Source organism: Tupaia chinensis, unplaced genomic scaffold, assembly GCF_000334495.1.
Source record: "Tupaia chinensis unplaced genomic scaffold, TupChi_1.0 Scaffold000212_1, whole genome shotgun sequence".
Classification (NCBI taxonomy): Eukaryota; Metazoa; Chordata; class Mammalia; order Scandentia; family Tupaiidae; genus Tupaia; species Tupaia belangeri.
The window spans coordinates 2,293,342-2,307,302 of record NW_006159687.1 but is presented as its reverse complement, the minus strand read 5'-3'; the positions used below and the strand labels follow the sequence as shown (position 1 = coordinate 2,307,302).

Here is a 13,961-nt window from a genome sequence, read left to right as displayed (position 1 = left end):
GACTGTTCATTCTGTGAGCACACTCACATTCTCATAGTAACTCACTCACTCCTGACTGTTCATTCTGTGAGCACACTCACATTCTCAGAGTACCTCACTCACTCCTGACTGTTCATTCTGTGAGCACACTCACATTCTCAGAGTACCTCACTCACTCCTGACTGTTCATTCTGTGAGCACACTCACATTCTCAGAGTACCTCACTTACTCAAGTGTGCTGTAAGCACACTCACACTCTCATAGTACCTTTCTTGCTCCCAACCGTTAATGCTGTGAGCACACTCACATTCCCACAGTACCTCACTCACTCTCAACTGTTAATGCTTGTGCACACTCACTTTCCCACAGTACCTCACTCACTCAAGAGTGTTAATGCTGTGAGCACACTCACATTCTCATAGTTCCTCTCCATACCCGACTCTTAATTATGTGAGCACACTCACATGCTCCTAATTTGTCGGTCACTGCCGTCTGATAATATGCTTGCCTTGTGATTCGTAATCTTCACATCACACAGTTATTTCTGAAAAGCAAACCCTGTGACTTCTGTTTAAAAAGCTTTGATGGATGGGACCAGCAGTTAGTGTAATGGCTATGTCACTGGACTCCCATGTAGTCAAATGCTGTTCGAGTCCCGGACCCAGTGGTTTAAAACTCATGCCAGGTGCGTGTGCGTGCGTGCCCAAGATCCCGAGAGGAGAATGGAGGAGAAGGGATTGCAGTGTGGCTATCCCCCTGGGGGGTGATTTATCGCTTTCTGTCTCTCACTGGCTGTGTGGCAAGCGCACGTGCCCTATAGCAAAAAACCTCTCCAAAAACAAAAACAAACAGACAAACAGCTTTGCGGGCTCTCTCACTGTAGGACCGTGACTCGGCTCCTTGACCCTTTATCAAGCCCTGTCTACGTGCACAGCTCGCCCCAGCGTGTTTCCACCTTTTTCCTCAGCCATATTGCGTTACCGCTCACTTTCTCAGTTTCTCTCTTACACGTACAGTCATCTACACCACAGTTTCTTCTGCATGGATTTGCCTCGCCTCCCCGGGGTTTCTCGTCTTTTGATTTAGCTTGACGGCAATTTTGTCCAGGCACTGCCCCAGTCTCCAGCGTGCACACAGCCTCCTGGACAAGAAGTCTACATAGCCACTTACGGTGCTCGACTCTGCATCGTGGACTCTTATCTGTGTGAATGCCTCCTCCCACGGTCTCCTGCAGTTTCGGTGTCTATTGTGCTGTCCACTGGTAACAACTGCCCACAGTGTAATACAAGGCACCAGAAGATTCCGAACTAGCTCTACAATTCTGAAGAACATTGAGCAACCGGTCTCATAGAGGCCCCGCTGGAGTGGCACAGGTGTAGGAAGCTCTTTGACATTGGATCCACACCAGAAGCCTGAGTTTGGATCATGGCTTAACCTGAACAGGCCAGGTGTGCCCACATGCACCTGTGACCCTGGCTGACCGGGAGGCCGGGGATAGTTACATGGGGAGACCACCACGGCTCTCTCTCTCTCATGAAATTAATTTTTAAAAAAGATCTCCTCAAGCCTACCACTGCACATGGCATTAGAAAAAGTATTCCTCTGAAATGCATCATCTTGGGTGGGAAGAGTGCCCAGCTGTGGCAGTAAGAGGAAGTGGGGTGGGAGGCTCATGTTTCTGTTGTCTAAGAAGAGCCTGTATGTAGGTGGTAGTTAGTGCAGACTCCCAGAATCACCAGGCTGGAAAGGTGTTTGGAAACCTTGTAGTGTTTTGCTACTCGTAAGTATCATCTGTGGACCAGCACTGCGTCACCTGAGGGCTCGTCAGAAATGTCTCATCCTTGACGTACTGTATCAGAATCTGCGTTTGATAAATGCCCACGCGTTAAAGTGTGAGAAACGCTACCCTAATGCGCAGTCTGTTCTGCCGTGGTGTCATCCTGGGAACTTTAGACAGGTACCAGTGCAAGCCCACCTCCCAGAGATTCTAATTCGCTTGGTCGGGGAGTGGGGGCAGGCAGGGCACTGGCTTTATTGCTGAACTTCTCCAGGAAGCCTGAAGCATAGGATCTGGGGTGAGGTTTCCTGACTCGGGCTCTCCCGACTCCGTCATAGCATTACGGATAGGGACATGGCAGGTAGCAATTCTGTGGCTGAGTGGTGTCAGGACCTTAGTGTCCTCCCCCCAGGCCTGTGTCCTTTCCTCCATGCAGCCATCCCCAAATGGTCACGTATCAACCCTGCAAAGGATATTCGAATGGCCACGCTCAGTTTCTCAGGGGGAAAACTTGGCTGGGTTTGTCGTCATGGTAACAGCACTATAAATTGGATCCAGAAATGTCCTTTGCTTTGTCTCATGGTGCTTCTCATCCCCAAGCTTTTCTTCAGAGGAGACCCATGGCCCTATTCAGGGTTCGGGGTCAAATCCCCCCGCAGTTCCCGGCTTTATCCTCTGCCAAGGGAGATGCGCGGTGCCCTTCTGTTGCCTTAGCCTGAAACAGCTATGAAACGCGCTCTCCTAAAATACGCTCTTTTGGAGAGGACTACCGTTTTGATTGCAGATGCCGAGGAAGGGCCACTGTCTCAGGAAGTGTAAATAAAACCCCAGATAATTTGGCACCTGCACCTGAAACCGGCATGTTTGCTGCTGGGTTTTGGTTTCTAAAGAAAAGTCCTGCCTGGGCTCTCATTTACTCCTCAAATGCTGCTGTTCTCAGCAACTAGAGATCAGGCCCCCGCCCCGCCTCGGATGCAGGTGAGAATGTTTGCGCGCACCAAGCTGGTAATCCTCGGTGGAGAAGTGAGTGCTTACAGCACCCGCTGGGAGGGTCTCAGGCCTGTTCCTTTGGAATGTGATATTATCACTAGATTAAGAGGCTAGACACCTGGTGAGGAAACATTAGACTTATTCTGTCTGGGCGTTTTTGATGTCTTCCTGGATTATTGCTGGTTGGAGTATTTTCTGTTCTCCTCAAGATTGCATGACTGAGAACTCTTCAAAAATAAAAATGAGAGAATAGAGGAATGTAAAAAAAATATATTTCACATGGGTACTATCCATTTAATGAGAGAAATTGCTAGATTGATGGCTTCCTTTACTTCTTTTCGAAGTGTGTGTTGATTAGGTAGAAAAATCTTCATTTTCAATTGGAAACATCATGCTGCTAGACAAACCATTTATAAAGTGTTGATTTGGAGTTCGTTTACCCTACAGGCAAAAAGAGGTAAGTTTCTATTCTTATTTCCACAAGAACAGTAAACTTTACCATGAAGCTCCAACGTTAAATATTGAAAGCTCTCAAGAGTGGATGCAGGTAGAAATGAACAGTGCAAACATGCCCAAAGAGAATAGTACATTGTTTCAGAATGACAGTGCTGGGAATTGCAATATTAGAATGAGATTACCCCAACTCAAGAAGTTCAAGCGCCCAGGAATGAATGAAGAAGAAACAGACACTTACTCTCCAAGATTGGACCTGTCTCAGAGGTTCTGGGCTCTAATCTTTTGGGGAAATAGCCAAATTCTCCAACTCCAATGTGTGTGATAAGCAAACTCATACTGAAAAAATTCAGCCCAGAGAAGAGTAATCTAGATAGAACTATAGAAGATTCTTCTGTTTGTGCTTCACTGCTTAAACGATGTCTTTGAAGAATTCTTAAGAAATCTTTTCTGAAAACTCCTGCATATCCTTGTGGAAGAGTCAAAACCTGAATACAAGAAATAAAAAAAAAAGAAAGAAACATGGTACAAAATTTCTCAAAACTTAAAAATAAATTCATTCACCCTGGTGGGCTTTTGTTGTTTGCTTTTCTTTTTAAGTGAAACATTACAACCTTATAGAAAAGTGAAATATTACTAATATCCAAATAGCCACTGTTTGGTCTTCTAAACATTTTACATTATTTGCCTTGAATTACTTCTTAAAAAATAATTATTTTATTTAACTGTATTTATTTATTTTAAAAATTTGACCAGAGGAGGACAGAGTGAGAGACAGAGAGAGAGAGAGGGAAAGTGAGAGAGCAAGCTGCCAGGTCTGAGACTTGAACCACGGTCAGCAATGTGGGAGTCCAACACCCTTAACCACCACACCACCTGCTGGCCCCAGTTTGCCTAGAATTATTTTTTAAGGAACATGCTTTTGCAGCCAGTAGGTTTCGTGGTAGCTGAGGTGCCAGACTCCCACATGGCCAACCCCGGATTGAGTCCTGGACTTGGCGGTTTGCTTTCTCACTTTCTCTCTCTCTCTCTCTCTGGTGAGCACACATATCCTACAGCAACTATAATAACAATGATAAAAATAAAATGAAATAAGTAATTCTTAAACAAATATGCCTTGAAGCTACGGGGGAGTCCATTGTGTACCTCTGTCATTGCATTCCCTGTACTGCACTGAGTTTATGTCGTATATTTGTATCAATAATCACTGAATAATATTGCTTCGCATGATTTTGAAGCCTATATATATAGTAATCTACTGGCTAAATCCTTGTAAAGTGTTCTTTCTTTTGCTCCAAATTGTATTTGTGATTTTTTCCTATGTTGATTCTCATAGTTCTAGTTAATTCATTTTACTTCATCAGTTGCATGACTACGACATGAAATATTCATTTCCCTGGTAATGATAGGTATTTATGTTGTTGGTAATTATTCATCACAGCATTGTTTATATTACTTTAAAATATTGTACATGTCTCTGTGCATAAATATGAAAGTTTCTCTAGATATATACAAGATTAGAATTGCTGGGTCAAAGGTAAGCAGTTCTTTAAGCCAATGTAGCAGGACTTTGTAATCCAAAAAAAGTGTGTAATTCCGATCCACCCATATGATTTGAAATCCTTTCATATCTCTCATAATAAGATGTGGATGTGCATTCTCTAGCCTGCATGTGGAACATATGCTCAGCTCTCTGATCTAGGTGCTCAACGTGGGGCTCACAGCTGCCATGCTCTGCCTCGTAACGCAGTGCACGTCCTCCTCCCCCTGCACCAGCTCATTCTTTTGACGAGAGCAAAGACAAAAATGATAGAAACCATGGGCTAAAACATTTTCACATTAAAAATGACAGCCACAGAGGACTAACTCAAATGAGCTGGAATTACAGACATAGGGCCTTTAGATAAATTAAAATAAATATCAACTAGAGGATTTGTTGAGAAACAACAGGCAGTGTGGGGATTTCAAAACTCGATCTTATCTGCAAACTAGGTCCTGGTTATAAGGAGAAACCTACTTGGCTTGCTAAAATTATCTTTCCTTTCATCTTGTCTCCTGATACTTTTAGTAGCTGGTTTACAGACAAACACTGCGGGAGTTGTGTGTGTGTTTTCTTTTCTTTTCTTTTTTGAGAGAGATTTTTGCTATAGGGCACATGTGCCCACTGCGCGGGGGCGGGGGGGGGAGAGAGAGAGAGAGATAAAAAGTGAGAAATCACCCCCCTGGGGGAATAACAACACTGTAATCTCTTCTTCATTCTTCTCTTGGGATTTTGGGCACGCAGGCACACACTCCCAGTGTGAATTTTAAGCCATTGTGTCCAGGACTTTGAACCGTGGTCGACTATGAGGGAGTCCAGTGATGTAACCATTATGTCATCTGCTGGTCCAATTTGAGGAGTTTTTCATTACAATAAAATGTTCTCATCTTACAGAGAAACTCAAGGTTTTCTTTTAGGTATACCTTTATAGCAAAATTTAGCTTAAGAGTTCCAGGATAGACAGATGTATTTGAATTTACTTAAGTCAGATTGAGCCAAAACCACATCATATTAAATACTGACGGCTCTGAATAAAATTAAGGTGCTGAAATTAGACACTAAAAGAGGAAGTTAAGAGTTGTATTATTTTCTTTCAGTTTTCCTATTTTTCGATATGTACTTTCTATATTTCTATATCTTTGGTGATTCCGGATCATTGAAGAGCTGTGGGCCTTTGTTAACTCCCGAAGAGAACTTTAAGGTCCTAACTGAGGTTCAATAAATGATCCATAAATGTCTGATCCTTACTGGTTCATTTTCAAAAGGTCAGACTTTGAGACAGGCATTTACTTAGAAGTCACTTGTATTGAGAGGAGGATAATCCATATTAACCAGTTTTGAAACAAGTAGAATATGGGTTGAAACAGGTTGGACTGCACAGAAAAGAAACAGCAGTATTCTCAACTCTTGCTCTCTTTCCTTACACTAGCTTCCACTCTTCCCCTGTTCTCTGCTTTGAAATAGAAAATAGTAGTGTAATCACAACCTCATTTTGGGGAATCAGATTCCTTGTCCCTTATCCAATTTCCACCCTGGGCCTTATCTGAATATCCCTGTTTTATTCACTGTCAACCAGTAATTATGCCCCATTATGGTGCTTCTCTAATGGGCCAAATGGCTGTGATTGGTTGTGTTGTCAGCAACAGAAACATTGGTACATTCGGCTGGAGCTTGGCATTCGTGGTCTGAGGGTATGATAGACAGCGTCGGAGGTAAAAGTGGACCTCCTGGCTCTGTGGCACGGACCAAGGGGAAACAGCTCCAGAGCATGTTCACTGTAGGGCTTAAGCACTGAGCTGCAAAACGGTAGCTTCTGCCGCCATCGAGGTGCCCTGACCTCATATCGTTCCTGGGCCCCTGAATTTGCTGTACTCATTTTTTTTTTTTTTTAACAGTAAAAAATTTTTTTTCTTTGAGAGGTTTTTGTCTTAGGGAACATGCACTCGCTGGGGAAAGAGAGAGACAGGACAGTAAGAGATCACCCCCAGGGGGATGGCCATACTGCAATCCCTTCTCCTCCATTCTCCTCCTGGGATCTTGGGCATGCACGCACATGCTCCTGGCATGATTTTCAAGCCACTGGGTCTGGGACTTGAATCACAGTCAGCCATGTGAGATCCAGCTAACTTAATAACCTCCTTGCCACCTGCTGACCCCAGAGGGACATTTTAAAGCATGAGCAAAAATAAGTCCATGAGACAACAGCAGAAAAAAAGGTATTTTATTACTATTACTTATTATTACTATTTGGCATTCTAAGCCTGTTTCACATCACATATCTGGAAGAGACTTTGATGAGCCATAACTAAGATAACATACTCTTTTTCTCTTCCTTTTTTCTTTTTTTTTTTTTTTACTTTATGACTTTTTCCTTTTCCACTGAAGTTCATAGGCTTTGTAATTTTCTACACACTACTTCACTGATATGTTAAATTTCACTTTAGAAGCATGAGAATGCTAACATCTGTGGCACCCATAATTTGTTAAATGTATCATAGTTATTAAAATGTTCAACTCACTGCTACTTCTGCCCCCTATCTCATTATATGCACCCTATGTATTAAGAAAAAGCATTTCTAATAAAGCATGCAATTAAGTTAACTCTTTTATTCTGGGGGGGCGGCGGGAAACAAGGTAGTCTGGGCATTTTTTTATGTGAACGTGTTTTTAATGACAACTGCTTAGACTGCCAGATTATGAATTAACTAGGGATGAAGCTTAGTATCTGCACTCAGTTTGACAGAGAACCCTGAAGTGGAAAAAAAAAAAACAAAAACAAAAACAAAAAACCAACATGAGTGAGCCAGAGACTTACATATTGCCACTGATCAATAAAGAGGGAAATCTTTCCAGGGGGTAATTAGTAACTGGTAGCAGACATTTCTCAGTGCAACTGGGTCTGGGACTTGAACCACTCCATGTGGGAGTCGGTGACATAACCACTACACCATCTCCTGGCCCCAACAATAGGGCTTTTTAATATGGGTTCTCATAATACCAACTTTTTCCTATCTTATACCTATCTATTTAAATCCTACCCATTCTGTGACTGGCAAGTGGCATGGTGGTTAAGGGCACTGGACTCCCACATGGCTGACCGTGGTTTGAGTCCTGGACCTAGTGGCTTGCTTTCTCACTTTCCCTTTCTCCCACTCTCTCTCTCTCTCTCTCTCATTCTGCCTCTCTCTGGTTACATTAAAATAAATAAATAAATAAATAAAATAAAGTTAAATAAAATAAATAAATACATAAATAAATCTTACTCATTCTTAAAAGTTCAGCAAAACCTCACCTTCTTAGGTAACTTCTTGAGGACATGTGGGGGGGGGGGGGATCATTAAAAAGTTCGTGGAAAATGCATGTTATGTAAAATCTATACATGGCTTTCAAAAACTTTCTGCAACAAAATAAACTCATACTTTAATTCCACTTTTTCCACAGACTTTTGGAAGTCCCCTTGTATGAACAGATATTATTTGTGCTAGCAATTTACGCCCCTACAATCCCTTCTCCCCAGGAGACTGAGCAATACCTCGAGGATAGGAACCGTGCACATTTCCTACTTTCCTAGCCTCGACAGATAGCCCGGCTACAGGAGGAAACAAAGCAACTGCAGATGGAGCCCAACGGCGTCGGGGAAAGTACTTTAGACTGGCCTGTAGCTTGTTTTCTTCCTCTGGTATAAGCCTTGTTTCATGCAGACACTAACCAGTTTTGCTGAGAATTTGCAGATACCAGACCTTAAGACTGTGACCCAGAAATAACTGAAATAACCACGTGACATCAGCAAGTCTCTTCTGTGTGATCAGACAAGGAGATGAACTCCTGTGCTATGAAAACAGCACGAGGCCCTCGCATCTTCCCCTTAGGAGTTACTCTCATTGTTGGACTGGGGCTTGGTGAGATGGTCTCTGGACACTGGTCCAGAGAGAGAGAGAGAGAGAGAGAGGGAGAAAAAGTGAGAAATCACTCCTCTCAGGGGGATGGCCATGTCACAATCCCTTCTCCTCCATTCTCCTCTCAGGATTTTGGGCATGCACGCACACACAACTGGTGTGATTTTCAAGCCTCCAGGTATGGGACTTGAACCATGGTTGGCCCTGTGGGAGTCCAACGCTTTAACCACCACACCACCTGCTGGCCCTGGGATTGTTTACATCATAATGTCAACAATCTGTAGATAAGACTTTTGTGTTTCACAGCAGTTGATTAATAAATATTACTTTAATATAAAATATTAAAAAGGGGTGTGGTCGATCAGTTTATACAACAGTTTCCTCTGGAGGATTTGGGCAGAGAATAATGAGCAGCACAACTTCTGACATGTGACCTCATGAGAAGTCAGTTCCTCAGGTGCCAATAGTTCATATGGGATGGTTTCATTCAACAGCGTGGGGTAGGTTTTCCCGTCATTGAATCTATAGCACCTTACGCAGTTCCTGGCCACTAGTAAACAATTGTGCAGTTGAAATGTAATGAATTCAACAGGTAACTCCAGCAACTGCTGAAGCCTGACTTCTCCCATTACCTCGCTTAATCCTCACGACAAACATTTAAAGTCGGTAATATTATCACCATTTTGCAGATGGTGGAACTAAAACCCTCAGTACAAGCACTGTCCAACTTCAAAGCTAGAAGAAGACAGAGATGAGATACAAAGTGCATTTTGCATGATCCTCTGAACCCAAATCCCACATCTTCTGTATTGTATCACACTGTTTTACCTTCAGGAATTTTATTTCGTGTACGAGCCTCGGATTGATGACTACAGCTCCAAGTCTATAGAGAAACCTCACAACGGACTCAAGACACCTAAGCTTAGTCAGGGGTCATTTTAATGACTGGCTCTTGAAATAGCCTTTTGCATATCCATTTAAAAAAAGCTTAGGACTGCTAGGAAAAGACTTTTCTTTTTCTTTTTTTTTTTTTTGGGGGGTCGCGAGGTTTTTCTCTATAGGATGCATGCACTTGCCAGACAGACAGAGAGAGACAGAGAGAGACAGAAATACAGAAAGTGAGAAATCACCCCCCGGGGGGATGGTCACGCCGCAATCCCTTCTCCTCCAATCTCCTCTTGGGGTCTTGGGCACGCATGCACACGCACCCAGCATGAGTTTTAAGCCACCGAGTCCAGGACTTGAACCACGGTCGACTATGTGGGAATCCAGCGACATAGCCATTACGCTAACTGCTGGTTCCCAAGAGACTTTTGATATTAGAAACCAAGTAAGTGAAAACCTTTTCTTATTAGTTTCTATGGGAAACATTGTTCTCACAATTGCTATTCTTTGGTTTTATTACTGGAACTTTATGTTCTTAAGCATGTTTTGCCTGCTCTGAATTATGCCTAATTATTGGCCTGTTTGATTGCCCCATAGAACCAACTACTAGGAAAAAAAATTCCTTCTTTCTCTACTTCTTCCCTCTCGATTCAAATAATGTGGAGAACTCTAATCTTAAAATGATCTGCTAATTTTAAAGGAAGAAAAGATACTCCCTGAAATTATATAGGGATTCGTAGATTGGTTTTAGAACTGGAAGGAAACTTATGTATTAGTGAAGCTGAGTACTTGGTCAAGTTCACAGTTAGCTAACCTCTTAGTTAAAGCATAGACCTAAAATGGACCCTAGAGATCATCTAGTTCAACCCCTTCATTTTTCAGATGAGTTAACTTAACAGGTGCACACCATCCGACACCCTTTCAAGGTAAATACCTACAATGTCATCCCACAATGACCTAACTCCTACTCGCAGCAACGACTGATGCTTTGTGTGCCTTTGTGTTAACTTAAGGTAGATTCTTAAATAAACCCACACCTCTGACTATAGTGGACAGAATTGAATGTTCAGTAGCTTTTTGGAAACCTCACCATGGAAACAAAGGTTTGGATTCTCTCAGACTGGATTTAGCCGGTCTTCCTCTAGAGCAGATAAATTGAGGCTCCTGCAGGCATGGGTTCTGTCAGATGAGACTTTAAATTTCAAAGTAAAAGATTCTTCCCGGCAGGGTATTAAAGAGTGTTGTGGTGCACTATTAGTAAGGAATGCGGCCTGTCCCAATTCTCTTGGCCGATCCTTTGAAAAGCTTGGCTGAGGAAAAAATCTTATACTTGGCCTCCTGGACTCTGGGATGCTCTAAAGAAATGTAATTGCTCTTTGCAGCTAATAGACACTTAAAAAATTGCTTCTAAAGAAAATACACCTGACTTGATCCTTAATGTAGAATAATGAAGATGTGAAACAAGTCAAAATACATGTTTTTGAGCATTAGAAAAAGTATTGCCATGCCTAAACCACAAGAGCTTTAGAAAGTCAGGTGTACCTCTGGGAAATAATTTGTGCTAAGTAGGTTGAGGACCTGGGTTTGTAACTTAGGAAACGTGACAGTTGCTAGGTGGTCATTTAGAGAGGTGGGGGTAGAAAGTAAGGGGTTTATTCCATCCTTATTTCCAAGCTGACGCAACATGTTTTAAGTGGATGGTGTTGGGTTTCACTGCTAACAGCACCTTGGTGCGCTTTGATGCATGCCTGGTGCTTAGTAATTTAGTAACAGGTTGGAAGTGGACTGGGTAAGATGAGACTCTGTCACCATAGGGACAACTACCCACCTCCTACTTTTGAATTAGCATGGGAGAAGAAGGTGACATTTTGCCCCAGAGCTCAGGGGGAAAGTAAAGTTAAAAATTACAGCATGCATATGAACTTGTTGAATGTATACGTCTTTCAAACTCTGTTCTGATCAGAGACAGATATGTTCTAGTCAGCACAACATGAGGCATCATGATCTTTCATTGGGATGAAGAAGAAACACAAGCGTTGAAAATGACCTGTCTACTTTGTGCTCCCGTAAGACTCGGCTCATTTGGGATGCAGAAGGGTGGTTTTCCAATCTTTCCAGTCATACCATTAATTACTGTTACCAATCTAAGGGCGCTGGATACAATTTTAAGCATAAAATAGATCAATCCCAGATTTAATATTGAGTATATGACTTTGATTCCATTTTGCCTGCTTTGTGTTAGTCTCAAAGCACATCAATGATTATGCCTGCCCGGTCACTTAAATAAAGGGGTGCCCTAAACATGTCTGGAACAGCTACCAGATAAAATAATACAGATGCCATATTTAGAAACCTTCGGTGTATCTTCACAATTACAACTTCTAAATAAGTCCTGACTACAAGAATGCAACTCAGCTCATAAAACTCACGCAGGACACTGGGATAGTCGCTGCAGCCTTTGCGGACAACGCTGTGATCACAATGATCTCTATGAGGTCATTTAGATCTCAGAAATAAAGGCGCCACTCCTGCCTTTTGTGATCATGTCTTTGCTTTTGGATATATTGGGCTGTCAGAAAGTCATGACGCAGTTTTGCATAGAAAAACAGAAAAATGGGTCATGACTTTTCTGACAACACAATGTGTGTGTGTGTGTGTGTGTGCGTGTGCGTGTGTGTGTATCAGGTTAAAAAGTAAGTTTTGATTAAGATCTACAGAAAACAAAGGATAGTTAGAAACTCCACATAGTTAGTTGATATTTATCATTTTTCCCCATAGCTAATTATTTGTTGAAATTGTAGTTTCTTGAGTATAATATTTTTAATATAAGCATTTCAAAATGTTTAGGTTAGGCACTAGAATGCTGGAAGGCACAGGACCTTTCAAATGTTTGTGAAAATACACACTTTGGTCATAATTTATGCGATGCTGAAATATTGCATGGATTTTATTTCTTGAGTATTCATTGATTTGGGTGGAAGAAGTAAGATATAGCCTACACGATATGTAGCTTCAAAAATTATATCCATTTAGGGGACCGGTAGTTAGCGTAATGCCTATGTCGCTGGACTCCCACGTAGTGGACCGTGGTTTGCGTCCCGGACCTGGTGGCTTAAAAAATCTCATGCCGGGCGCATGTGCGTGCGTGCCCAAGATTCCAAGAGGAGAATGGAGGAGAAGGGATTGCGGCGGGGCCATCCCCCCGGGGGGGGTGATTTCTCGCTTTCTGTCTCTCTCTGTCTGTCTGGCGAGCGCACGCGCCCTATAGCAAAAACCTCTAAAAAAATTTTTATTCATTTACACAAACAACTCTTCTTCAAATTCAAGTGTTTTCTGAAAGAAGTAGTCAGTTATACCTTGGGATACGTTTTATCAATGAGCTCAATGGACGGAGTATTTAAAGAGGGAGGAAAGGACCTAGAAGGTAGAGCAGCACGAAAAGGACTGAATGGGCAAGAACAGAAGTGATGAACTCTGGGCCACAGAGCTCAGGCAGCTCTCCTTCCTCAGGCGCCCCCTCTGTGGCTGCTCCCTAACGTCCTTTTCTCCCTTTATTAAGACTATTCTCACATTGCCCTATTTCTGGAGATCTCTTCAAACTCTTCCCTGAAAAGCGAGTATGCTAGAGACCCGAGAGCTCCTCCCTAGGTCTGAATGTCTTGTCAGGAAATGAAGCACAAAAGCAGATCTCCCCTCACACCACCTCCACCCTTCGAGAGCCGAGGTGAGAGTGAACAGTAGACCACGGCAATAAAGACAAGCCAAGAATGTTGTAACTGCTCTCGCTCATGTAGAAATCAGTGGTCTGTGGGCCCCCGTGGTCCGTGGGCCCTGTCAGATGTGGCTCACTCACACAGCTCATCGCTAGAAGTGTTCAAGAAGAGGCCGAATTGTCTTCAACTAGAGATGTTGGAGAAATAACTAAGTGCTCTTGGGTTGAAGAGAGTGAGGTTCCCTTCCAGGTCTGTGCTGATGATGTAAGGACCTAGGAAAGGGTTGGCCGATACGTTTCAGCTAAGTTCTTCTTTAATCTATTAACAACGTCCACTTCAGTCCCTTGGTTGAAAGAGTCCTGAGATCGCGTTCAAGTTCTTGAGAGAAAGTCAGGATCAATAGTTCATGTCCACCTTTCTAGTAGGGAGCATTGGTGTATATGGCTGTGTGTGTCCTCCCTGTCCTAGAAAATCGGACAAGTTTACTCCGACCTGCATTTCCGTGTGAAACCGTCTCCTTAGCCTCCTGTCCACGTGCAGTGTCCCGTCTTGAACTTACCCAGCTACTACACATGCCGGTTTGTTGGTCCGAAGGAGGAGGGGACGAGTCCAGTGCAGAGTGCGTTCTTAGAGAATAACTCAGGGAAGTATTTGTGAGCAGCATTTCTCCAAGAGAAGGCGAGGCTCTAGAAATGTGGACATGGAGATTGATGTGAGATCATTTGCTG

The 13,961-nt window shown here is 42.9% G+C and overlaps 1 long non-coding RNA gene across 1 annotated transcript; it reads right to left on the bottom strand.

Moving 5' to 3' along the window:
• Positions 1–3,033: 3,033 nt before the first annotated feature.
• LOC114007632 (uncharacterized) lies at positions 3,034–11,989 on the bottom strand. Its single transcript, XR_003549226.1, has 3 exons — positions 11,950–11,989; positions 3,441–3,687; positions 3,034–3,187 (listed from the first exon to the last, which is right to left on the bottom strand). It is a non-coding gene; the product is annotated as an uncharacterized LOC114007632 (long non-coding RNA).
• Positions 11,990–13,961: the final 1,972 nt, after the last annotated feature.